Source organism: Diceros bicornis, chromosome 15 (genome assembly GCF_020826845.1).
Source record: "Diceros bicornis minor isolate mBicDic1 chromosome 15, mDicBic1.mat.cur, whole genome shotgun sequence".
In the NCBI taxonomy this organism is placed as follows: domain Eukaryota; kingdom Metazoa; phylum Chordata; class Mammalia; order Perissodactyla; family Rhinocerotidae; genus Diceros; species Diceros bicornis.
The window spans coordinates 1575037-1597524 of NC_080754.1; positions in this window are offsets into that span (position 1 = coordinate 1575037).

Here is a 22488-nt window from a genome sequence, read left to right on the forward strand (position 1 = left end):
TTTAAATGACTTATGAGACTGGCTACAAGGAAGAGATTCCTGAGGCTTAATCCCGGATTAAGCATCGTTTTAATTATTTCCCATTATTACACTTCCCAGAGAGAAAACAAAATTAAACATAGCAAGTCATACCTATTTGTCACAAGAATGAGTATCTTGGTGAGACTCGTATATCCAACTAACTTCTGCATCGCTTTGTGCATATATATATGCATAAATATATATTTCCTTTAAACACGTTCATATTAAATTATATTTGTACCTTTTCAATTTAGAGTACAAGACTCTTATAAATCTGTATTTATTTATACACACAGTGTTCTGACTGTAGTAGATGAATGTTGTGTCACATCGTATTTAAAAGCTTGGACTTCAAGTTAGTCTTATTATTCATACCTGCTGACTAATTAATGCTGAGGGTGTCTCAATATTAATAATTCTGAGAAATATTTGTAAATTGAAAAGTTTAAAATGTGTAAGTCATATAAAACAGGTGACAACCCAGAAATAACAGAAAATTGTGTCAGCTGCACCTTAGATCTCCTCTTGCTCTTTCCGGGGTGAAGGAACAGGGGGAAGGGGTTGCTCACTCCTCTGGGGTGAATGTCTCTGCTTTCATTAAAGCTGGCTAACACCTTCAGAACTTAGATTTACGGAGTTCATGCCATTTATCTGTGAAGGGGATAGGTCCACCTGGCATAAATCAATTCACTCAGTCACCTTTGCTGATTGACTCATTATAAATATCACCACAAGCCAAAGGTACATGACAGAGAATAAATGAAAACCATTTATGAAAGCAGGCATCAAATAAAGAAACTGATTCAAAAAGCTGAAGAACATTCTATTCCTAAATGTTTATAAATTCATCTAAGAATGTGATCAGAAAATATCCCATGTAATGTAATGCTTTATGTTACAGATTTTTATCAAGGGATAAGGGTTTCCAGTCAATGATGAAATTCCCTTTTGGGGTATAACTTCCATCTTCCTTGTTGCTCAGCCATTTCATAAATAAGTAATTCTGAGATATAGCAAAGAATATATTAAAGTCTACCAATGTAAAATCTTTGGCACTCATCTACTGGTGGAAGTTTGTAAACCTCCATTTAAAGGCCAAATAGAAGAACAGTTTACCCTTATGTCATATATGTTTTTATCAGCATCCTAGTATATTAGAGAGTACAACACAATTAAAAAATATCAACTGAGGTAATGAGACAGATTTCGGTGCTGGCTCTCCTATTGAAAGTTGCATAAATACCAGAAGTCACTAGTTCATTATAAACATTTGCTGGATGCCCAATACGTGTCATGTTTTGTGCTGCACACAGGATTAGAAAATGAAGGTGCAGTGTCTGTCCTGAGGACAAAAATGTACGTGAATGAGTATTCTATGTCTTAATAAGTGCGGGGTGGGGGAGCATACTCATGATATAACGACAGCAGCTTCAAGACTCCTGGGGTTCCACATTTCCCCCTCTCCATCCATCTGGCTACTACCTGTTAGTCATGTTGTAGGATACAGCTTGAGATCCATTCTACTGCATAAAACTCATTAGATCTGCCCAGGTATAACTAAATGCTCCCTCTTCATGAACTTACTGTTGTCTCTATACCATCTTTCATGGAGTCTGTAACACTACATTGCAATTAATTCTTTACATAGAAATCATTCTCTACACTATACTAAATCCATGAGTGCAAGGAATCTTATTTCCTCATAACCAGGCATAGGACATGGCTGAAAGTATGTACTTAATGCATCCTTGCTGAAGGAACAAATGAGTGAATGAATGACATCTAACCCAGTCTGATCATGGTAAGGTATGACTATACTTTGAAGGTGACGATTATCTGAGTATTGAATATTGCGGTTGGGTATATGGTCCTAGAAATCAAGAGAAATATTTGGGTTTAGCACCAGCACATGGGTTGTTTTTGAAACCCTGAGTGTAAATGAGTGTGACCTGAGAAGGTTAAGAAGAGGCCATGAAGCAATCAAAGGAGAATGGGGCTGTTAGTATAAAGTAAATTAAGAAGGTGGAAATTCTAGTTAGTAAAGAGGTTGAGAATATAGGAGTTTGTTAACCATAGACTGGTGTGGTGGTGGCAGAGAGCAGAATGGAAAAAGAGTTGGAAATGGGCTTCAGTGAAAGGAAGATCTCTGTGTAGAAGGGCGGTGGAAGCGTTAGCAAGTAGTTTTTGTGTAGCAAAGACAATATGGAGACTAGTAAGGACAGAGACATAAAGAGAGTCTTCCTTAGGACATTACCCAAGAATGTCAGAGACAGGAAGTCTGATGAGATTAGATTTTACTAGGCTAGAAAGTTAATCAATCTGGGATGTTGTAGCTAGAAATAGCCTAAATTATTCCAGCATATTTAGAGACAACTGAATAGTGTCTGGAGACATCTCTTCTTGTATGGTGCCCAGAAACCTCTTGGGAGAAAACTTGCATTCTGATAACAGCTGGAGTTCAGCAATACTCTGACAGGCCCAGTGAACTTGAGAAAATGAGCCCTTAGAAAGAATGAGAGAAAGAAAGAGAGGGAGGGAGGAAGGAAGGAAGGGAGGGAGGGGGAGGGAGGGAGGGAGGAAGGAAGGAAGGAAGGGAAGGGAAGGAAAGAAGGGAGAGAAGGAAAGAAAAGAAAAGAAACAAACAGTAACTTTGTCAGGTGATGTCTGACCCTCAGGACACACTCAGCACTTGGGTCCCTGAGCAGTGGAAAGCTACGTCTGAACCCTCTTCAACACAGCTACACACCGACTTGCCCCTGAAGTCTAGGATCCTGGGATGAAGAAGTAAACGCGATGAATGAAAAACCCTACCTTCCCAGCTCTTTTGTCCCCTCCTTCCTGTCACCCCTCACTGCCTTCCAAAACAGCAGGACACTAGAACAAGGAAGTGTCCTCCTACCAGCCAGAGAGAAATTAGCAGAAGTCACTAACAATCACAGGCACATCCAGTGAGGAATTTCTTGAATAGATTAGATGTGTCATTCTTTCAAATGTCAAAGGCAGGCCTATGCCACCATGTTCGTGGAACATTCTAGACATGGGTAAGAAACAGCAAAAGAGGAAAAGCAGAGGTAAGGCTGAGGCAAGCTTTGGCTTTGAGACTTTTGTATGACTTCACTCTTCTGGGAGCTCCTGGAGCAGCGGTTCTCAAACAACAGTGCTTGTACACGGTGGCTCTGGGCTTGCTGACAGTTCATATTCCTCCAGAGCTTCTGATTCAGTAAGTAGAGCATGGAGCCTGGAAATCTACTTTTTATGCACAATGGGGAGTCTGGTCCAGGTGTCTCATCAGACTATCTTCAGAGAAACGATGTTCTAGGGTGTTAGCTAAAAACTATTTTCAAAATAATGATGAGACGTTATCCACCCTTTTTACTGTGCTGACATTTGCCTCTGCAAGGCACAGACAGCGGTGGGTCCAATGCTGGTGCCGAGAGGTCAAAGTGAGGACATTGGTGGTTCCAGGAGTCATCGTGTTCTCTAATGCCACATATTTCAGTTAAAAAAAAAAAAAAACGTTTCACTGAAGAATATCTTTTATGAAGTAGTAAAATCATTCATTTTATTAAATCTTAACCTGAGTACACCTGTTTTTCATATTCTGTGTGAGAAAATGGGAAATAGAAATAAAACACGTGTACTATATTACAAAACAGGATGAGGGTCTGGAGTGAAAACTGCTTGCTTGATGGTTTGTGTTCCTGACCGCATCAGTTTCTGTTTTTTTGCCCCCATGAAATACCATTTTTACTTGAAAGAATGTGTGATAAACAAACAACGTTTTTTTTCAGATGTGGGTATTTGGCAGATCTCTTTTCTGGAAAATGAACAAAATAAACCAGTTGCTTAAAATAAAAATGACAGCATTTGTTGTCAATGATAAACTTTGAGCTTTCAAGTGAAAATTAGATCTTTGGAAAACTTGTATCCACTGCCATTAGCGTGACAGCCAATACTTAAAGATTTTTTATGATATTGCTTGTGATATTTTTTTTAAAAAGATGATTTTTTCATATTATTTCATGAAATATGTCATCTGTGGAAGATCTATATAACTCAGTGAAGCAGCATTTTCTGAATGACCATTGCACAATATTACAAAATAATGCATGGGTAAATGATCCACTCGAAGTTCAAACCAACCAATATATTTTAATGTAACAAAGTATGAAAATTTTACTCATGTAGTTTCAGATTAGCCATTGTAACTAACCTTCAAGAAACCATCATTTAACAAGTTTTTGTGTTGTATCAAAGAATGTCTACAACTATCTGAAAAGATTATTCGAATGTGCCTCCCTTTCCAACTGTATATCCATGTGATGCTAGATTTTCTCTCGATACTTCAATCAATTAACACACTGCAACAGATTGAATGCAGAAGGAGATATGAGAATCTATTTTCTATTAAGCCATATCTTAAAGCAAAAAAGAAAGGCACAACAATGTCACTCTTCTCATTTATTTTTTTTGAAAATATAATTATTTTTTAAACAAAATGAGTGTTTCCATGTAACAAGTTTATTATCATCATTTTTAATGAGTAAATTAGTAAATATTTTTAAATTCTCATTTTTTATTTCCAATACGGTAAATATCGGTAGACATAACTCACCTAGACCAAATCTCTTTGGGGTTCTCAATAAGTATGAGAGCGTAAAGGGATCTTGAGATCAAAACATTTGACAACCGTTATGCTAGAGAGATGAAAGGAAGGAGAGAGCCTTGGCAAGATGCTGTGTTTTATGTCAAGGGGTCAGTTGCAGAGGGTGTAGGGTGTTATTCCAGCTGGCAGAGGGTCTAATAGATAAAATAGCTTTATCTCATGGAGTAGATAAGGAGTTTAAGACAAAAGAACTTTCAGATTATCAACAGGGTGAACATGTCTTCTGCTTTGCTTGGGATATTTCCAGTTTAAATCTGCTGTTTGTAGTAAATATTTACAGCACTCCCTTACACCCCCAGGAGGGACTGAGTTTGGGTGGTAAATTACATGGTCGTTCTAGTTTTAGGTGATCCCAGTGCAGGCTGAGCTGCCTGGTGATGCTAGAAACCTGTTTCCACCAGAATTTAGAGTACTACTTCCAGTTTTTGAGGCAGGTGTAGGCTTAAACTATTTAGAACTTATCTTCTTCAATTGTAACATGACTTTGTTTAGTTGTTGATATTAAAAGTACTTTTTACGTATAAAATTATACAAAATGTTTATTATTTATTCTCTGATTTTCCTTCACTTTTTAAAACCTTTTAAAAAAATTTATTTTGATAAATGCTGTGACTTGGAATCAGACAACACAGGATCAGTCCAAGTTTGGATCACTAATTATCAGAATGATCATGGATGGGCCTTTCACTTTCTTTAACAATAACTGTCTCATAGAATAACTGAGAGAATTAAATAACTAATGGTAGTTAAATTTTGTGATATTATTCTACGAATGCCAGGTATTATATTTGGTTAGGGTGATAAAGATTCATAAAGTTTTACATTATTTCATGCTACTTTTTAAATGGGTTAATTCAATTAAAATTTAAAGTCATGTTGTTCAGATGAAAATTCTCTTCTATCTGTTGGAAAGCAGGAGTGTAGGGTGGCAGTGTGCTAACATACTGAATGGGAAAAAAGAGGTGATGGACAGCTGTGAATAAGTCTGTGATAAAAATATGCAAAGAAGGCAGAGTGAGTTTAATTCAGACCTACATCTGCCAATTTTAATTCACAGAGAGCACAACACTAAAGGCAGTCAGTTGATGGGGGTATTAAGTCAAGTAACACTTCTAGTGTTGGCTTATCTGGGAGAAGGTGTTCTGTCTAAGACTGTGGGAGGGTACAGAGGGTTGACATGTGGCTGCGTCAACATACAGCAGGTTTAAACAGAGTAGACTACTGTAGAATTCTAACAAATAAGGAATATCTATACTCTGTTTTAAATTGCCTTATTTTAACCATGTGAAAAAGAAATTAGAATGTTAGGGGCATTACAAATATTCCAGAAGCTACCCTGTTAAGTGCCTGAGGGAAAGGATTCATTACAAGTTCTATCTGAGGCCAGAAACTGGTGTAGGCTCATCTTTCTTTCTCTATCTTCAGAACAGGACCCATGCTTTCTCCATTGATCAATGTGACCCTAAGATCTAAGGGGTCAGGTCAGATTATGGACTAAGTTCTTAAATGTCTGGTTGAATTACCTCAAAACTTAATGTAATTAAAAACTAAAAAAATATGGGACACCTGCGGAAGAGATAAACGGGTGAATCTAATAATATGAGGGACATCAAAACAATGCCTTGCTTTCTTGCTTATTTATTTATTTATTCATTCATTTTTGGCCTGCATAGCAGGATGGCACAGATCTTAAAGGAAGATATTCTGCCTTATACTTCTTTTATGCTTCTTTTACCACAACAAGGGGAAAATCATAGAGCAGGAGTTTACTGAAGAATTGATTGAGTAGATAGAATCTTTTAAGTCAGTTTATAATTAGAGCAATACTAAAAGGTGTTAGTTTTTAAGACCAATCAATGCGCTTAAATAATCACACATATATGGAAAGATCAAATCAAAAACATAATCAAACAAGAGGTTGAGTATTTGTCACTCAACCCCTTATTTCTCAAACTCTTTGCATGATTGTTAGAACCTGCCAGAAACAGGGTCAAGAATAAAATGCCTGTGCTAATGCTGATATTTGTCAAGGTATGTATCCAAGGAAGTAACTGAGTAGGTCAAACCCAGTGGCTTCCATGAAAGGCTGGGGGATTCACATTTAATTGTAACATCTCCGTGTTACTGCCTGACAGCACGGATCATTATAACCCACTCATCCTTTAAGTGAATAGTTGCTTTAAAGAATGCAGCCATGTTTCCTGAATTAGGCACAAAATACTAAGTAATCAACCAGGATCTTGTAATGCTTAAAAGTGAAATCCTCTCACAACATTGTTTTTAATTGAAATTACAAAATTTTAATTGAAACAACAAAATTACTATCAGAGATTTATCATATTTACTTTCTTAAAATTACGGCTAGAGAGATTTACCAAAAGAGAGAATGGGACAGAGAAAGAGAAAAGAGGAGGAAGGGAGGAACAAAGGGGGGAGAAAGAAAATTATGGAATAAACATTATTTAAATCTTCAATATTTTTCTGTTAATAAAAACGTAAATTATAAACACAAATGTTGCATATAAATATATTAGGTAGATCTAAGAGCTATCTTATTGTGTTACATTTATTTGCCTGAATTGTTGTTGTTAGTGCCGTGGAGTGGATTCCAGCTCCTAGCACCCCTGTATAGAGCAGAGGCAACCCTGCCTGTTCTTTCTGCGCCATCCTCTCACCTTCCCACGCTGTGTCAGACAGTGCTCTGCTGCTCTTCCTAGAGTTTTCATGGCCAATGTTTTCCGAAGTGGGTGGCCAAGGCCTTCTCCCTGGTCTCTTAGTCTGGAGGCTCCACTGAAACCTGTCCATCCTGGGTGACCCTACTGGTATTGGAAATCCCGGTGGTGTAGCTTTCAGCATCACAGCAACACACAGCCACCACAGTATGACAACAGACAGACGGGTGTGTGGTTCCCTGACCCGGATATGAACTCAGGCCCCGGCAGTAAGAGCGCCAGATCTTAATGACTAGATCACCAGGCTGGTTTTGCCTAAATTACTGAATACTAAAAAATGTTAGGATTTAGGTGAATCAATAAAACAAAATCTTTTTTCCTGCCTCTGTTCAAATCTGATTGAGGAATATACAATAGCATACCTGTTCGAATGACTATAATCAAAAAGAAAAGAGATAAGTGTTGGAGAGGATGTGGAGAAAATGGAAATTTTATGTACTGTTGATGGGTTTATAAATTAGTGCAGCCACTACGGAAAACAGTATGGGGGTTCCTCAAACAATTAAAAATAGAACTACCATATGATCCAGCAGTTCCACTTTTGAGTATTTATCTGAAGAAAATAAAAACACTAACTGGAAAAGATATATGCACCTCTATGTTCATTGCATCATTATCTTAAAAAAACCAAGATATGGAAACAACCTAAGTTGTTTATGTATATATACACCACATCTTCTTTACCCATTCGTCCGTCGATAGACACTTAGGTGGTTTCCGTATATTGGTTATTTTAAATAATGCTGCAATATGCATACAATGGAATGTGTGTGTGTGTATATTTATATATATGTCAGACAGAGAAAGACAAATACCATATGATGTCACTTAGATGTGGAATCTGAAAAAGACAAAACAAAAAAACTGAGCTCATAGATACAGAGAACAGATTGGTGGTTGCCAGAAGCAGAGGTGATGGTGGCGGTGGGGCACGAAATGGGTAAGGGGTCAAAAAGTGCAAACTTCCAGTTATAAGACATATAAGTCCTGGGGATGTAATGTACAGCATGGTGACTATAGTCAATAATACTGCATTGTGTATTTGAAAGTTGCTAAGAGAGTGGATTTTAAAAGTTCTCACCACAAAAAAAAATTGCAACTATGTGTGGTGATGGATGTTAACTAGACTTATTGTGGTGATCATTTTGCAATATATACAAATGATGAATCCCTATGCTGTACACCTGAAACTGATATAATGTTATATGTCAATTATACTTCAATAAAAAATTACACTAATTACTGAAACATGCCTTACGTATGAAGCAGCATGTGTATTCCTAATACTGAATCACAGAATTTACGAAACCCCTTCCTGTTCTAGTGACAAACAGGGGCCCCCGCAGCTGTCCCTCCCTTCTTTCTCAATGTGTGTACCCAGCCTTGTAGATTTTCTAACGTGGAGAAGCAGAATGGAAGACTTCACGGACTTTCCTGCTCTTCCTTGAATTTCTGGGTAGCATTCCACTTCAAGGCCTTTGCAACTGTTTTTCCTCACCTGGAATATTCTCACCTGGTATAGCTCTGCACATGACTTCCTCCCTCCCCTGAACTATGGGTTCCCACACAGGGATAGAGAAGTAGAATTAGGGAGCAGAAGTCAAATTGTGGTTGAGCTCATGAAGCACTCACTTTGGCCAAAACCACAGGGAGGTCTGAGGTAAACACTGGTATTTAAAATAGCTAATCTGGGCGGGGCTGGCCCGGTGGCGCAAGCAGTTAGGTGCGCGTGCTCTGCTGCATTGGCCTGGGGTTCGCAGGTTCCGATCCCAGGTGCAAACCAACACACTGCTTGGCAAGCCATGCTGTGGCAGCATCCCATATAAAGTGGAGGAAGATGAGCATGGATGTTAGCCTAGGGCCAATCTTCCTCAGCAAAAAAAAAAAAAAAAGAGGAGGATTGGCAGATGTTTGCACAGGGCTGATCTTCTCCACAAAAAAAAAAATTAGCTAATCTGGGACTAAATGGCCATTTTAGACCTTGCCTTGATGAGTTATTGAATATAGGCCACTCCATTCTGAGGAAGACCTGGCCTCAAGTAAGGTGGCTTTCTACACTTGAGACAAATCTGAAGGAGCCCATTGCTGGAACAACAAGTCTTTCCTTGAAGGGAAATCTTGTGACACAAAACTTCATCCACAAGAGCGCTATGGAGAGCAAAACATAAATCTGATACAGGAAACTTCTCCTTGCCGAGGAAACTTGCTCTGTCTCTTGAAACACAAAAACATTTACTGGAACTCTCCCTTATTCCTGAGTGCAATCCTGGTAGACATGAAATTTAGAGCAAGCTGCCTCCAATTATGTATTAAGTCCAAATAACACCTTAAGTTTCAATAGTTATTTTCTTCCAAAAAAAAATAATAAGTTGATGAAGCCTACTTATTAGTGTTTGTTTTAAATTTTTATGAAAGTGCAAGTACAAAATACAGCTCTAAAGAAATTTTACAAAAGCCAAATACAGTACAGTAATTATCTTGTAACCTCTGTTTCTTTCCTACTCTTTAGAGATTGTTGATAATATTTGCTTTATAATATTAGACAAATTTAATGAATATGTATAGCAGCAGATGTTAGAAAATTACTGCTGCAGTGAGAATCAGATATATTAGAAAGACTAATTTGCTTTTTTATTGTCAGCTGAAAATGCTGTTGTTTCATAAAATCATGTAACTATATAAATCCCATTAATGGTGACTTTTAAAAAGAAAAATAAACTTACATGATTTGATAAAAAAGAAAGAAACAGTTTCAGTAAAGAAATCAAATATTTCAGGTAGGAGGCAAAATCTAATACCTATCTATTGAATTTTTTACTTTGATCATTGACAAACATTTAAGTAGTCTAATTATAAACAGAATATATATTTATATTTATTGAAAAATTACACTCAAACCTCTACCTTTGTAGTTATTTATATGACTTGGATGAGGTATGATTAATTATAGTTAGACAAAGTGCAGCTTACTGTCAACACTGAGACGCGGCCCCAGAAACTGGTGTGCACACCGGCGCATCCGCTCCAAGTGGTCGTGGGCACACTGCCAGCTGCTGTCTATGTGGAATGTCACTGGCTTGCAGAAATTAGTAAAAATGTGCTGGTAGTCAGCCATATTGACTACTTGAAATAAGGAATTCTGAATTGTCATAGCATACGTTGATTAGAGAAATGACAAAATTTAAATCAAGAAGACTTCTAGTATTGACCAGGCCGTCATTAATATGTCATACTTATTGAACCGTTGTTTTCAGCCTGCTGTAATAAGTATAGCTGATTTTTTTTCTTAATGAGAAGGTGTGAGAAAGAGAAAGAGAACATAAAATCTTTGTCTTTGGGTAATTTATAATCCACTATGACAGACATGGCAATGACAAATATATACAGATTTTATTCAACTTTTTATCAATCTACTATGTATGCTATACATTGATATGAAATTAATATTCATTAAATATGGACCAAATCATGTGACTTTTAGGGAAATGCATTCAATATGGTATTATGGAATAGAGAATAGAACCTAAGCTTCTTAATATATTTGCATTTTTTAAAGTATTTGATATCAATCAAATCCTCATGTACCGTCAAACTGAAGAGTTCATTTCCCCAAAATATACTCCATGCTTTCGTGCTTTTCTGTCTTTTTCATGCCATTTATTTTGTGTGCACTGAACTGTTCCAATGTCTGCTTTTTCTGTACATTTCCAATCTAAATATTCTTCAAAGGCCAGCAGAAATGTTACTTATTTTATAAAGATTTTCTGGTCCCTCAGCTGATAATATTCTCTTATAAGTTTGAACATCCAGCCTACTTGTACTCTTGTACCACATACTTTATACTAAATAAGTTTTTTGAAAGTCGTCTTTCTTCCCAGAATATAATCTCCATATTGGCATGAGCGGTTCATTTTCTGACTTTGTCTCCTACATAGCAACAGCACGATGCCCATCATAAACACTTAATGAATAATTATTGAAGAATATGTATTACCCACAATCATTGAATGATGATTGTGATATATGACCTGAAATTTAAACTCACATTCATTTGTATGCAGTCTTATATAATGCCTTATGTAAACTAACCGCTGGTTAGATTTCATGGAAAAGGGAGAGCTAATATGTGCATCCACATACATATTGCACATGCCATAGACATATATTCATCCACAGTATCTTTAAGTGTTTTTATATTTACAATTCTTTACAATTTAGTAATCTGACTAGCATATCATAAATATCCATAACCCAGTTAATACCATGTATGTAAATAATAAAAAGTACTATTATCTTGAAATCATTACATTTTTAATTTTTGACATTGAAATGTGAAACTAAAAATCCCCTAGCCCTGGGGTGAGTGGAATACAAGGAATACATGCTTTGACAAACATTTATGTAAAAGAGAAAGGAGGAAAATAATTGGAATGAATAAATATCTATATTCATTTGGAAACCAATTACTTTCAAACATTGTTTTAACTCCAAATACATTTAAAAAATTAAAAGCAGTACCATACACTCTTCCTGGGGATCTAATATTTTAAAATCTGCAAATCTTTGAGAAGGAATTATAATATATGCAGTTATATATGCATTTGTATACACACATAAACATATTATATATATATACTTACTTTGTTTATAGTAAAATATAGTCTATATAACTTCTACACCATAAGAAACACTTGGTTATAGTTATTGTGAACTAACAAAATTGAAAGATTAGTGCAATTGTGAGCAACGTCCAGAAAGTTGGCAATCAATGGAAAAACGCACCCTAACGAACACCACAAACTGTATTAAGATAGTTCTTTCTACAACTGGGGATCCAGAGACATTTCATAAACAAAAATTCATGTGCATTATTAATATTTTGATTTACAGAACTCATCTATTTCCCAGGCCCCAGGCACATGTAGTACAAGAATGCCAATTTAATTAAGATAACGTTTGAAATTCAAGAGCCAAGTTGGTCCCTTTTACATTAATAAGTTCTTGTTAAATAGATGCTATATATCAATTTCTGAGAGTTTACAAAGACAGAATTGTAAATGAATTGCAAATACCTGAGCCTGGGGTGACAAGCGTCACTGTCTTCTGGTGCTTCCTAGTATTCCCACAGAGGAAGCTGCCTCCTTCTCCCAGGTGAGACGTAGCAGAGGATTAGCACTCTGTGGTAAAACTACTCAGCACAGTCGCTGATAATGGAGGAAAATACTTGGTTATACAGCAATGATAAATTGTTTATTTACCCTTTGGGTTTTAGCTGCAAAATATCACAATTCATGCATAATCTATTACAAATGGTTGTTTGGAAGATGAACTAGTATTTATTAAATTCTTTGCAATTCAAGAATTATGTTTTCCAATAAAGTAATTATATAACAATTAGAGAATATGAAGTAGGGTTAAGAAAATTGGCATTAATGATTTTTTATTTTAAAAGTTCAAATAAGATCTTCAGATGTTCAAGACACACATAGCCTAATACACATCTTATCCAAAAAGAAACGTTAAATAATACTTGAAGTCTCTAGGAAATATAACTGCAATAGTATTAGTGAAACTTTGGTACACACAATAGAAGTTAAAATGCCAAAGTGGAGTTAAGGCTTAACAGAGAGCACAAGATTAATACAAAATATTCTCTCTCTTGTGTGTCAAGTGTAATTTTAAATGAGAGTAATCTAGAACTTGCAGGGTAGCAAATCATGTCATGATAATGCAAAAAATCATTTAAATGAGAAAATTTTATACAAGCAATATGTTTATATTACTAATAGGAAGGAGCAGATGCTTTAAAATACGACACACTTACTAAATTATGGTTTCACTTATCAGTCAAACCTAAAATCAAACACTCATAACCTGACTCAAAATGTTATTATTAATATACTTGACAGGATATCATTAAGCAAAGGCAAATACATAAAGACTTTAAAATTGATAAAGGTAACAATTAGACTACTTTATATCTCACAGAAAGTTAATAGAAGTCAGAGTGTACTTTGGTATATCTATCCACTAAAATGAATTGAGCTATGAAGCCAAGAAAAGACGTGGAGGAACATTAAATACATATCACTAAAGGAAAGAAGCCAGTCTTAAAAGGCTGCATGCTGATGATTCCAACTACATAACCACTGATCTATGGACACGGTAAAAAGATCAGTGGTTGTCAGGGTTTGGTGAGAGGGAAGGATGAATAGTAGAGCAGGGGGACTTTTCAGGGCAGTGAAACTATTCTGTATGATACTAAAATGGTGGATACATGTCATTATACATTTGTCAAAACCCATTGAATGTAGCACACCAAGAGTGAACCCTAATGTGATTTATGGGCTTTGAGTTGTAATGGTATATCAATGTTGGTTCACTGTGTGTGGGATGTTGATGGTGGGAGATGCTGTGCATGGGTGGGGAGACCAGCTATATGGGAACTCTGTACTTCCTGCACAACTTTGCTGTAAATCTAAAACTTCTTTAAAAAATGAAGTCTATCTAAAAATGTGTCAGCAAAAATATAACAATTAAAATTTGTTTTAAAAAGACATGTAGCTGGAAAATGACAGTGCCATCAGAGTTACAAAATAAGAATTGCATGTAAATTTATTGATTCATTTTCCCCTAACTTACTTTAATGTATAGACATAGGCAGTTGGTGAAATGTATAGTAGGTAGTTTGTGATTTACAAATCCTAAATTTTGTGGGACTACATCAACTAATATAATTTTTTTTTAGGTAAACCATCAAAGTAGTTTTTATTCATTAATATTCATAAATACACACAGCAGCTTCATTAGACATTTCGATTTTCCTCTTCAGTTTGAGCGTGGAGTGTTAGGAGAGCCTTTTGCATGTCAAGGCCCAGGAAGCAGAGATCACCTCTGCACTGCTCCCTACATTTACCTGTTAGAAGTGAGAATTAAAGTGGAAGTGATTATAGTATATATGTTCTCCCTTCTTTTTGAATGTACACAATGTAACAAGAATGACAGACCTGGAATTACAATCACCAAACAAACCTAAGGTAGTTGTCTACTTTCATTGGCAAATACAGCACCGCGGACCTTGTCTGCGAAGTGGGGGGTCATCAAAGAGGGGGTGGAGGCTCATTTCCTTTATTATTCTATTTTAAATTTGGATTTTTCTAAAGCAACATCTAAAGCCATAATATCTACATAGCCCAGAGCACCAAAACCAGCTGTTTCCCCCATTCCTCCCCATCTGAGGATGAGTTCCCTTGTGCCCTGAAGTGGACAGAAGCAGCTCTTGGACAAACAGGGTGTGGAGTGAGCGTTCACTTTCCAAGGACTGGCGCTCTGTCTCAGACGTTTTAGGATCATTCAATCCTATTAAAAGAAATAAGGAATTCTGGATAGCGTGCTGACTGCCTTCTGTGTTAGCTGTGCTCTTGTCGCTGTGGGCTGTGTGACTAGCTGTGGCACCGCTCATGTTAGCACACCGGGCTGCGCTGTCTGCCGACGCTGCCTCCACAAGGAGCCTCCTTGTATTCACTCCTGGTGGCCAGTGATCTTTTCACTGCAGATAATCCCATATAAGAGAAAGCAAAACAAAATAAATCTAGTTGTTAATACGGTCATGGCTCAATTAGTGCTCCAGGCACTGCACTGAACGTAACATGCAATATCTCTATGAATTTCACATTAGCTCTTTTTTCATGTGATGAAACTGAGGATCAGAGGACTTAAGCAGTTACTCACAGTCACACAGCTAATAAATGAGGAAACCAGGATTTTAAACCAGATGATCTGGCTCCAAGTCTAAGAAGTCTTAATCACGTAGCATCATCCCAGTGGCCCTCTTGCTTAAGACACTAACCATTTTTGGATGTCTCTTGAGGAATTTAAAAATATGCCCTTACGTAGCAGATGAAAACAAACATACGTGTTTCCTGGTGTACAAATCAGAAATTTAATGTCCATTTTTAAAAAGTAAATGAATTGATGTTTGTTGTTTTAGTTCTGCTTTGATAGACATCAGAAAGATACTTCTAAAGGGGATTGTAGAACTGAAAATAATAGAATTAGCTGAAATTCTGTTTAATGAATAGTTAGAAGATCAAATTTCCTCCCTGGGGCTGTGCAATCAGACAACATTTCTTTTTACTCCACAGACAAAAATTGGTTTACCTGTGAAGATATTAACCCAGAGAGGATCTGAGCTTGGGGCATCAGGACCAATTGGTCTCAGGAGAGAAAGGCCAGGCTGGTTGTTATCCATTCCCCTGGATCCCTCCCCTCTGGACAGTGACCAGTAGCATATTGACCACTGTGGAGCGGCCCTTTCCGTTCAACAACGCTCTTCGGGTCCTGGTGACTGCTCTCCCCCTTGCACGTTGACTCTAGTACTGGGAACAGTTCTCCACTCGCAGTGGCCTGGGGTTGTTGAGTGTTTCCTTGCTTGATGCCAATAACCCTGCCGATGACTATGTAAATAATCTCACTATTAAACTCTTCAATTTATCCAGTTTAGTGCTCTGTCTCTTTTCCCCCAGGATGATGACTGACAAAAATTTACTAAAAGTATGAAGTTTGAGTTGAAGTCAGCCTGCTGTGACCCTAAGAACCATTTCCAAAATTGCTGTCAAAATCTACCGGAGACACCAGTAGGACTGCGTTTGGAGGAGACTGGAGAATTCCTCTTTAGAGAAATAGGTGAAGCAAGTGGAAAGGTCCTCAAGAATGAAAGAGCCTTGGTTCCCAACCTTCCACTGCAAGGGAACCACCCAGTGGAAGAACCTTCACTCACCATCACAGATTCCATTCAGTTACTTAGTACCGTAACTGTAAATATTACAGAAAAGTTCCTGATCAGTGAATACTAGAAAAAGAAAACAGGATTTTCTACCATAAAATACAGAAACTGAAAGACGTAGAAATTAGATATTTTCTAGAGGAAACAGAGACAATACTAAAGTTGAAAACAAAACAAAGCCAACCCTTTATTTAATATGCCAAAGTGTCTAAGATAATATACTGCATGCACTAAAAATGAGAAAAAAGGAAATCTGGAATAAGAAATGTCCCAAGAACAAGAAAGGGTTCATAAAAAATACAATAGCAGAAATAAAAGTATTCAATAGTCTGATTGGAGTAAAAAGCAATGTGGAAAGGGATAAGAGGCAGTGGTTTATAACCACAGAATCTATTGATAAACACGTTACTGGTGAAGTAGAATCCAAGCTGTACTAACAAAGAAACACCAAAACGTAATGTTCAAACAATCCAATGTGTATCTCATGTCATAACCCCTAGTGTGCATCAGACTTTGCTCCAGAAACCCATCCAGGAACCCAGCGTGGCAGAGCAGCTCCTGTCCTGAATGTGCTGCCCTCATGGTTGCTCAGAATTTCTCATCATCAGAGGGAGTGGTGTGAAGAGAGTCCACTTCCTAACAAGTGAAGCCACAAGTGCGCACATTCCTCTGCTCACCTCCCGTTGGTGAGTTGTATGCCATGGCCACACCTAGAATCAAGGAAGACGGGAAATATAGGTAGATGAACAGCCAGGGACATGGGGGAGGGGCAACTAAAAGTATCCACCAAAACAAACAAACCGATGTCAATATAAGAGGGGTTCAGAAAAGAGAGAACAGAGAAAAAGCAGAGACCACATCAGCGAAGAACTAATTCAGTAAGTACTTTCTAGAGCTTAACTAGTAACTGAAAGCTAGTGTCAACGTGGTTGTCCACACTGAAATGACCCTCCTCAGAATATTTTGTGAAACACATCTGTGAAAAACGTGTATATCATGATCATGATATTATAAACACCAAATAGTTGTGATGTGTTGATATTGGTTGGGGGCAATAGATTGGATGACTTGGTGGTGGGGATCAAGTAAAATAATTAAATACTCATTCATCATTGTAGATATTCATTTGAAATTGTTTGAAACTGAGAAATCAATCAATTACAGCTTAGGTGTGTGATTAAGAGATATGGAAGGGCATAGAAGAAGAAATGGCTAAAAGCGTAAAAAGTTGGTGCCTCTGAAGAGTACTTTATGGAAAATCACTTCATGCAGCATTTGAAATCCTGGTTAAAAGTTACAGAGAAGAGTGCAGGCTGACATATAAAACAAATGAAACAGTGTTTCACTTTAGGACAATTTGTTATTTACCTAATGGTCAATTTTATCCAAATTGGAAACTTCTCACATGTAAAGTATGTAAACTATCCTTCATTTAAATTTAAGACCCATTATTTCTGATTTAAAAATTAATTCTTTCTAAATTATAGATATCATCCTGTAAAGCATTATACGTTGGCTTTAGCTTTTGATGGCTTAAGAGGTATAAAGCAAAAGTGTTTTGTCAAGTCAAGTGAAGTAAAAGTTCCAGTCTTATATGGCTATTTTCATTCATTTTTACTTAAATTGCATCAAAAATTAACAGTTGTCCCATTATATTGGGAAGCTTTAATAATAAATATTGAAATTTCTCACTTACATAAACATACCTTTATTCAAATCACTTTTAAATGACCATATAAAAATGTTTAATCTTTGGGCCAGCCCCGTGGCTTGGTGGTTAAGTGAGCGCGCTCCGATGCTGGCGGCCCAGGTCGGATCCCGGGCGCGCACCGAGGCACCACTTCTCTGTCCATCCTGAGGCCGAGTCCCACATACAGCAACTAGAAGGATGTGCAGCTATGGCATACAACTATCTACTGGGGCTTTGGGGGGAAAAAAATAAATAAATAAAATCTTTAAAAAAAAAAAAAAATGTTTAATCTTTGCCCACATTCACACAGATTAGAGAGTAATCAAATTTTATAAAAGCATGTCACTTTCCAAGAAAATTCATATTCTGGGAATGGGATTCTTATCTGGAATATATTATTATATGTATGATATGATATATACAGAATATATATAAAATTTTCCTCCATCCTTGTACTTCATTCTGAGTTGAAATCTATTTTGTGTTTTGATACAATTGTCTGAGTCTCTTCATGCAAATGACACAGCACACGTGTTTAAAAGTTCACATTAGTGATTTTTTAAACTTCTGCTCTTCCTCTGTTTATGATGGTGTTGAGAAATGCAACAGTCATCACTGTAAATGCCACACATGACATTGGAATCTGCAGCTGTTGTGTTAGCCCCAGATGTGAAAAATGACTTGAGACTCTAGAAATGACTCTCTCTCTCCTTATATATATACGTGTGTATATATACATATATATAACAATCATCTGAAATATAACACACCCTGTCCAGATTGGGGTAAATTTCTACAACTATGGAATACGCATTTCAGGTTTGGCCCTTAAACTAAGCAGAGCGTGGGAGTAACTGAGCTTTGAAAGTACACACACAGGTCACCATCCGACCATCAACAGGGTACTGACTCCCCTTTCTTTCACCTGTGAAGTTGAAATAATAAGCCGATTTGTTATGGAGACTTCTCTTGTCCAAGCAAAACCTCTATTTCCAGGCACACCTCCCACCCTTTACGATTTAACTGGGGCTGTATAACTGGCTCACGGATGATGAATGTAGGGCATGCGGTCACTTCTGGCCAAAGCATCTGACTGCTGTTGTGACACACTGCAGGGCTCTATTTTTGTGCCATGGCACCAGGGAAAGCCTTGAGTTTTTGGAGTTGAAGAGCACAGCAATGGGGCCATGGAGCACAGAGGCCCAGAGAATCACTGGGACATGCATCAAACTTTATATGAAGAGGGAGTAGATGTTTGTTTGCAGAAGGACTGTGATCATGTAGCTATTTTTACCATTGCATACATTAACCTAATTAAATTTATTCTATATTATCTAAATCTAGTGTAAATATTTTACTTTGATTTCTTGAATTCTAATGGAGTACATATTTTCCTATACAAAAATATAATTAAAAAAAATAAGTAGAAGATATTTTAATTAGTATTTAGTGAAGCCTGTCTACCTCATAAACAAGGAAATTGTTGTTTATAAGGTCAAAGGGCTTTTTCCAACTTGGCAAAATAAGCAAACTACAGCCTAAGATAAATTTTATCTCTTGGGAAGAGAGAGGCAGGAAGACAGGAGGCAGAGACAGAATGTCTTTAAAATTTTAAAGAGCTGTCTCTATAAACTGACCATGTCGGAATTTCTCCATCATTCCTGACATTTATAAGCTTTTCATTGACTTCTATAACTGGTTTTAAGATAACGAAATGAGAAAAAATTGATTTTTATGCAATATGTATGGAAATAAGCTGTATTTTTAGTCACAAGTCTAGGAAATGTATGGTTATGATCATGAAGATAAATTTTCATGATATAATTAGGTGTGAATCATGATCACTTTGCATATTAGTACAGAGAAATATTGAAATCATCAAATGAATACAAGAAAAGTCTGGCATATTTTACATATACTGTTGAAAGCACATTAAGCAATATTCAATGCAAAATATTAATACTCTAATATAATTTCTGTACAGTCCATTTTTGTTGTCAAAAAGTAAATTGAATTACATGTGTTAATATAAGTTTTCAGAATATTAAAGTGACTTGCTGGAATGTTCATTAAAAAGAAAAGTCAAAATGAATTAGAAGACATTTAAAACCATTTTTCATCAGATTTTAAAAGCAAACAATTGAGAAGCTTTGGACTGGAGGTGAAGGAATTATTGTTGTCGACCTTGATTAAGTTTGAACACACTCACTGGGGCCAGGAATGAAAGTCTGAGTGTCTTTCTGAGTGACTAATTATTATCAGAATTACCATAAATATTTTCTATGACATTAAAACAAATCAAGCATTTCACATAGAAAAAGGGCATTTGTAATTAAAATAAGTGATATTCTCTATAGAACAATTGGTTTCATGTCAAAGAAGATATGGAAAATTCAAATTTTTCTATTGGAATTAAATGAAGTTGACGTTATTCTTAATGAGTTTAGACAATTAGTCCATAATATGAAAACGGTTGACTACATATTTCAATAGTGACTTTTGCCAATACCTTCCATATTGTAGTTCTCTGTTCAACATTATTCTCAGAAAAGTCCTGAAACACTTCTCAATGTATGGAGTCTTACAAAGCTGATCAAAAACTGGTAGTAATATCCCATAGGAAATAACAAGCAAAAGGCATTTTCTTTTAAGAAATTTGAGACCAGGGAAAGCTCCTTGTTGGAAAGCAGCCTGGATTTTTCCACATTCAGTTTAGGGATGAAAACAAGCATTGTTCTGGGCCTAAACAAAGCATAGCCCGGGTCCACATGAAAATCCAGTTGCTTCTAAAACTTCTATTTTTAAAATGATTTTCCTAGGAGCAGAATTGTTTATTTCTATTTGGTGAATTTTAAAATGTGCTGCTGTGTCTCTACGTCTGGTCATTATTTTAAAATCTCCTTAAAAATTAGACACTTAGAAAGGACCAAATCTAATTACGAAAAATTATAGTTAGGGAATTCTATACAACTAACTCTTCTTTATAGTTCAGTAAATTAAAACATTTACATTAAATACATAATTATGTTTAATTTTAAAAATCAAAAGAATAAATAGAAGTGTAATTTTATGAGACTTTATATCTTATAGTCAGTACTGATTTGATTTTAAAAATACATATTTTCACTTTTAAATATTGTGTGTTTAATTTTTAGATTCCTAGGACAAAAAGCGCTTTGCCATTTTGAACAAAATGTATCAGTGAATTACATCCATATTTTTCATCAGACATATTTACATGTAGTATACTTCTTGTTTCAAGAAAAACACAGCATATTTGTATTAGTTTTCTTGCATTGCTGTAACAAAGTACCACTAACTAGGTAGTCTTAACAGCAATTTATTGTCTCACAATTCTGGATGCTTAGAAGTCTGAGGTCAAGGTGTTGACAGGGTTGGTTCCTTGTGAGGCTGTGAGGGAGAGTCTGTTCCATGCCTCTCTCCTAGTATCTTGTTTGCTGGCAATCTCTGGCATTCCTTGGCTTGTAAACATATCACTCTGATATGTTCACATGGCGCTCTCCCAGTGTGCGTGTCTCTGTTCCACATCTTCTTCTGTTCATTAGGACACAGCCTATTGGATGCAGGCCCACCCTAGTGGCCTCATCTTCACTTGATCATTTGCAAAGGCTCTATGTCCAAATAAAGTCATGTTCACAGGTACTGGGGGTTAGGATTTCACAGCTTTTGAGGAGACACAATTCAATCCATAACACTATTTTTAAAAGACCAATCAAGCAATTGTGAGCACTATTTGTAGAGCTGTGAGAAAAAGAAAAAATACATATAAAACGTGGCCCTGTCACTTACCATTTATAGCCTGAGTTTGAAGGTCAAAATTGTCTGCACGTAAAATGAGGAATCAGGTAGTGCACAGTGACTTAAAGTCAGCGGGGGAAAAGTTGGGGAGTGGGCTTGCTGCTCTGTGCCTTTCCACCTGTCTCACCTCAGCCTCCATAAGCCTGTGCTTCCTTACAGATGGAACGCAAATAGTGAGAGCACCCGCCTCACTGTGTGGCTGTGACAGTCAAATGCATTGAACACGCAAAGTTTTTAGCAATATGCCTGAGATATATTAAACGGCTTCCTAAATAATAATAATGATAATAGCAATATTATAGCAATAATAATATTATTGAGAGCAAATCCATGAGTACCAAATTTTAGGTGGTAAAGTTAGTATCTCAGGTCATCAGTGTGCAGCGGCCTATGTCACAAAGGCTTCGTAGTAAAAGGGGTAGGAATTAACTGTGTGAATGGTTACTAAGAACAATACAAATCCAGAATCCAGCCTCTCTACTTGGTTCTTCCCACACATTCTGCTTTGCTTTTAAGTGCAGCAACCTATGAATCATCCTTACAAGTTAACAAGGTTTTCTGATAAATCACCGAGGGCATATTCCCCCTGAAATACTGCTGCTCATATATGCAGCTAGTTGATTTGGGTCACATAAATTCCTTGGTCTAATTGGATAAAGGGTGAAATATTACTCAAAATGAAAAGGGAAAATGATTTTATATGCATCAAAGAACAAAATTCAATATGGTATTCAATATAATGTTTAAACGAATTTTACTGATAATTTGAAAGAAG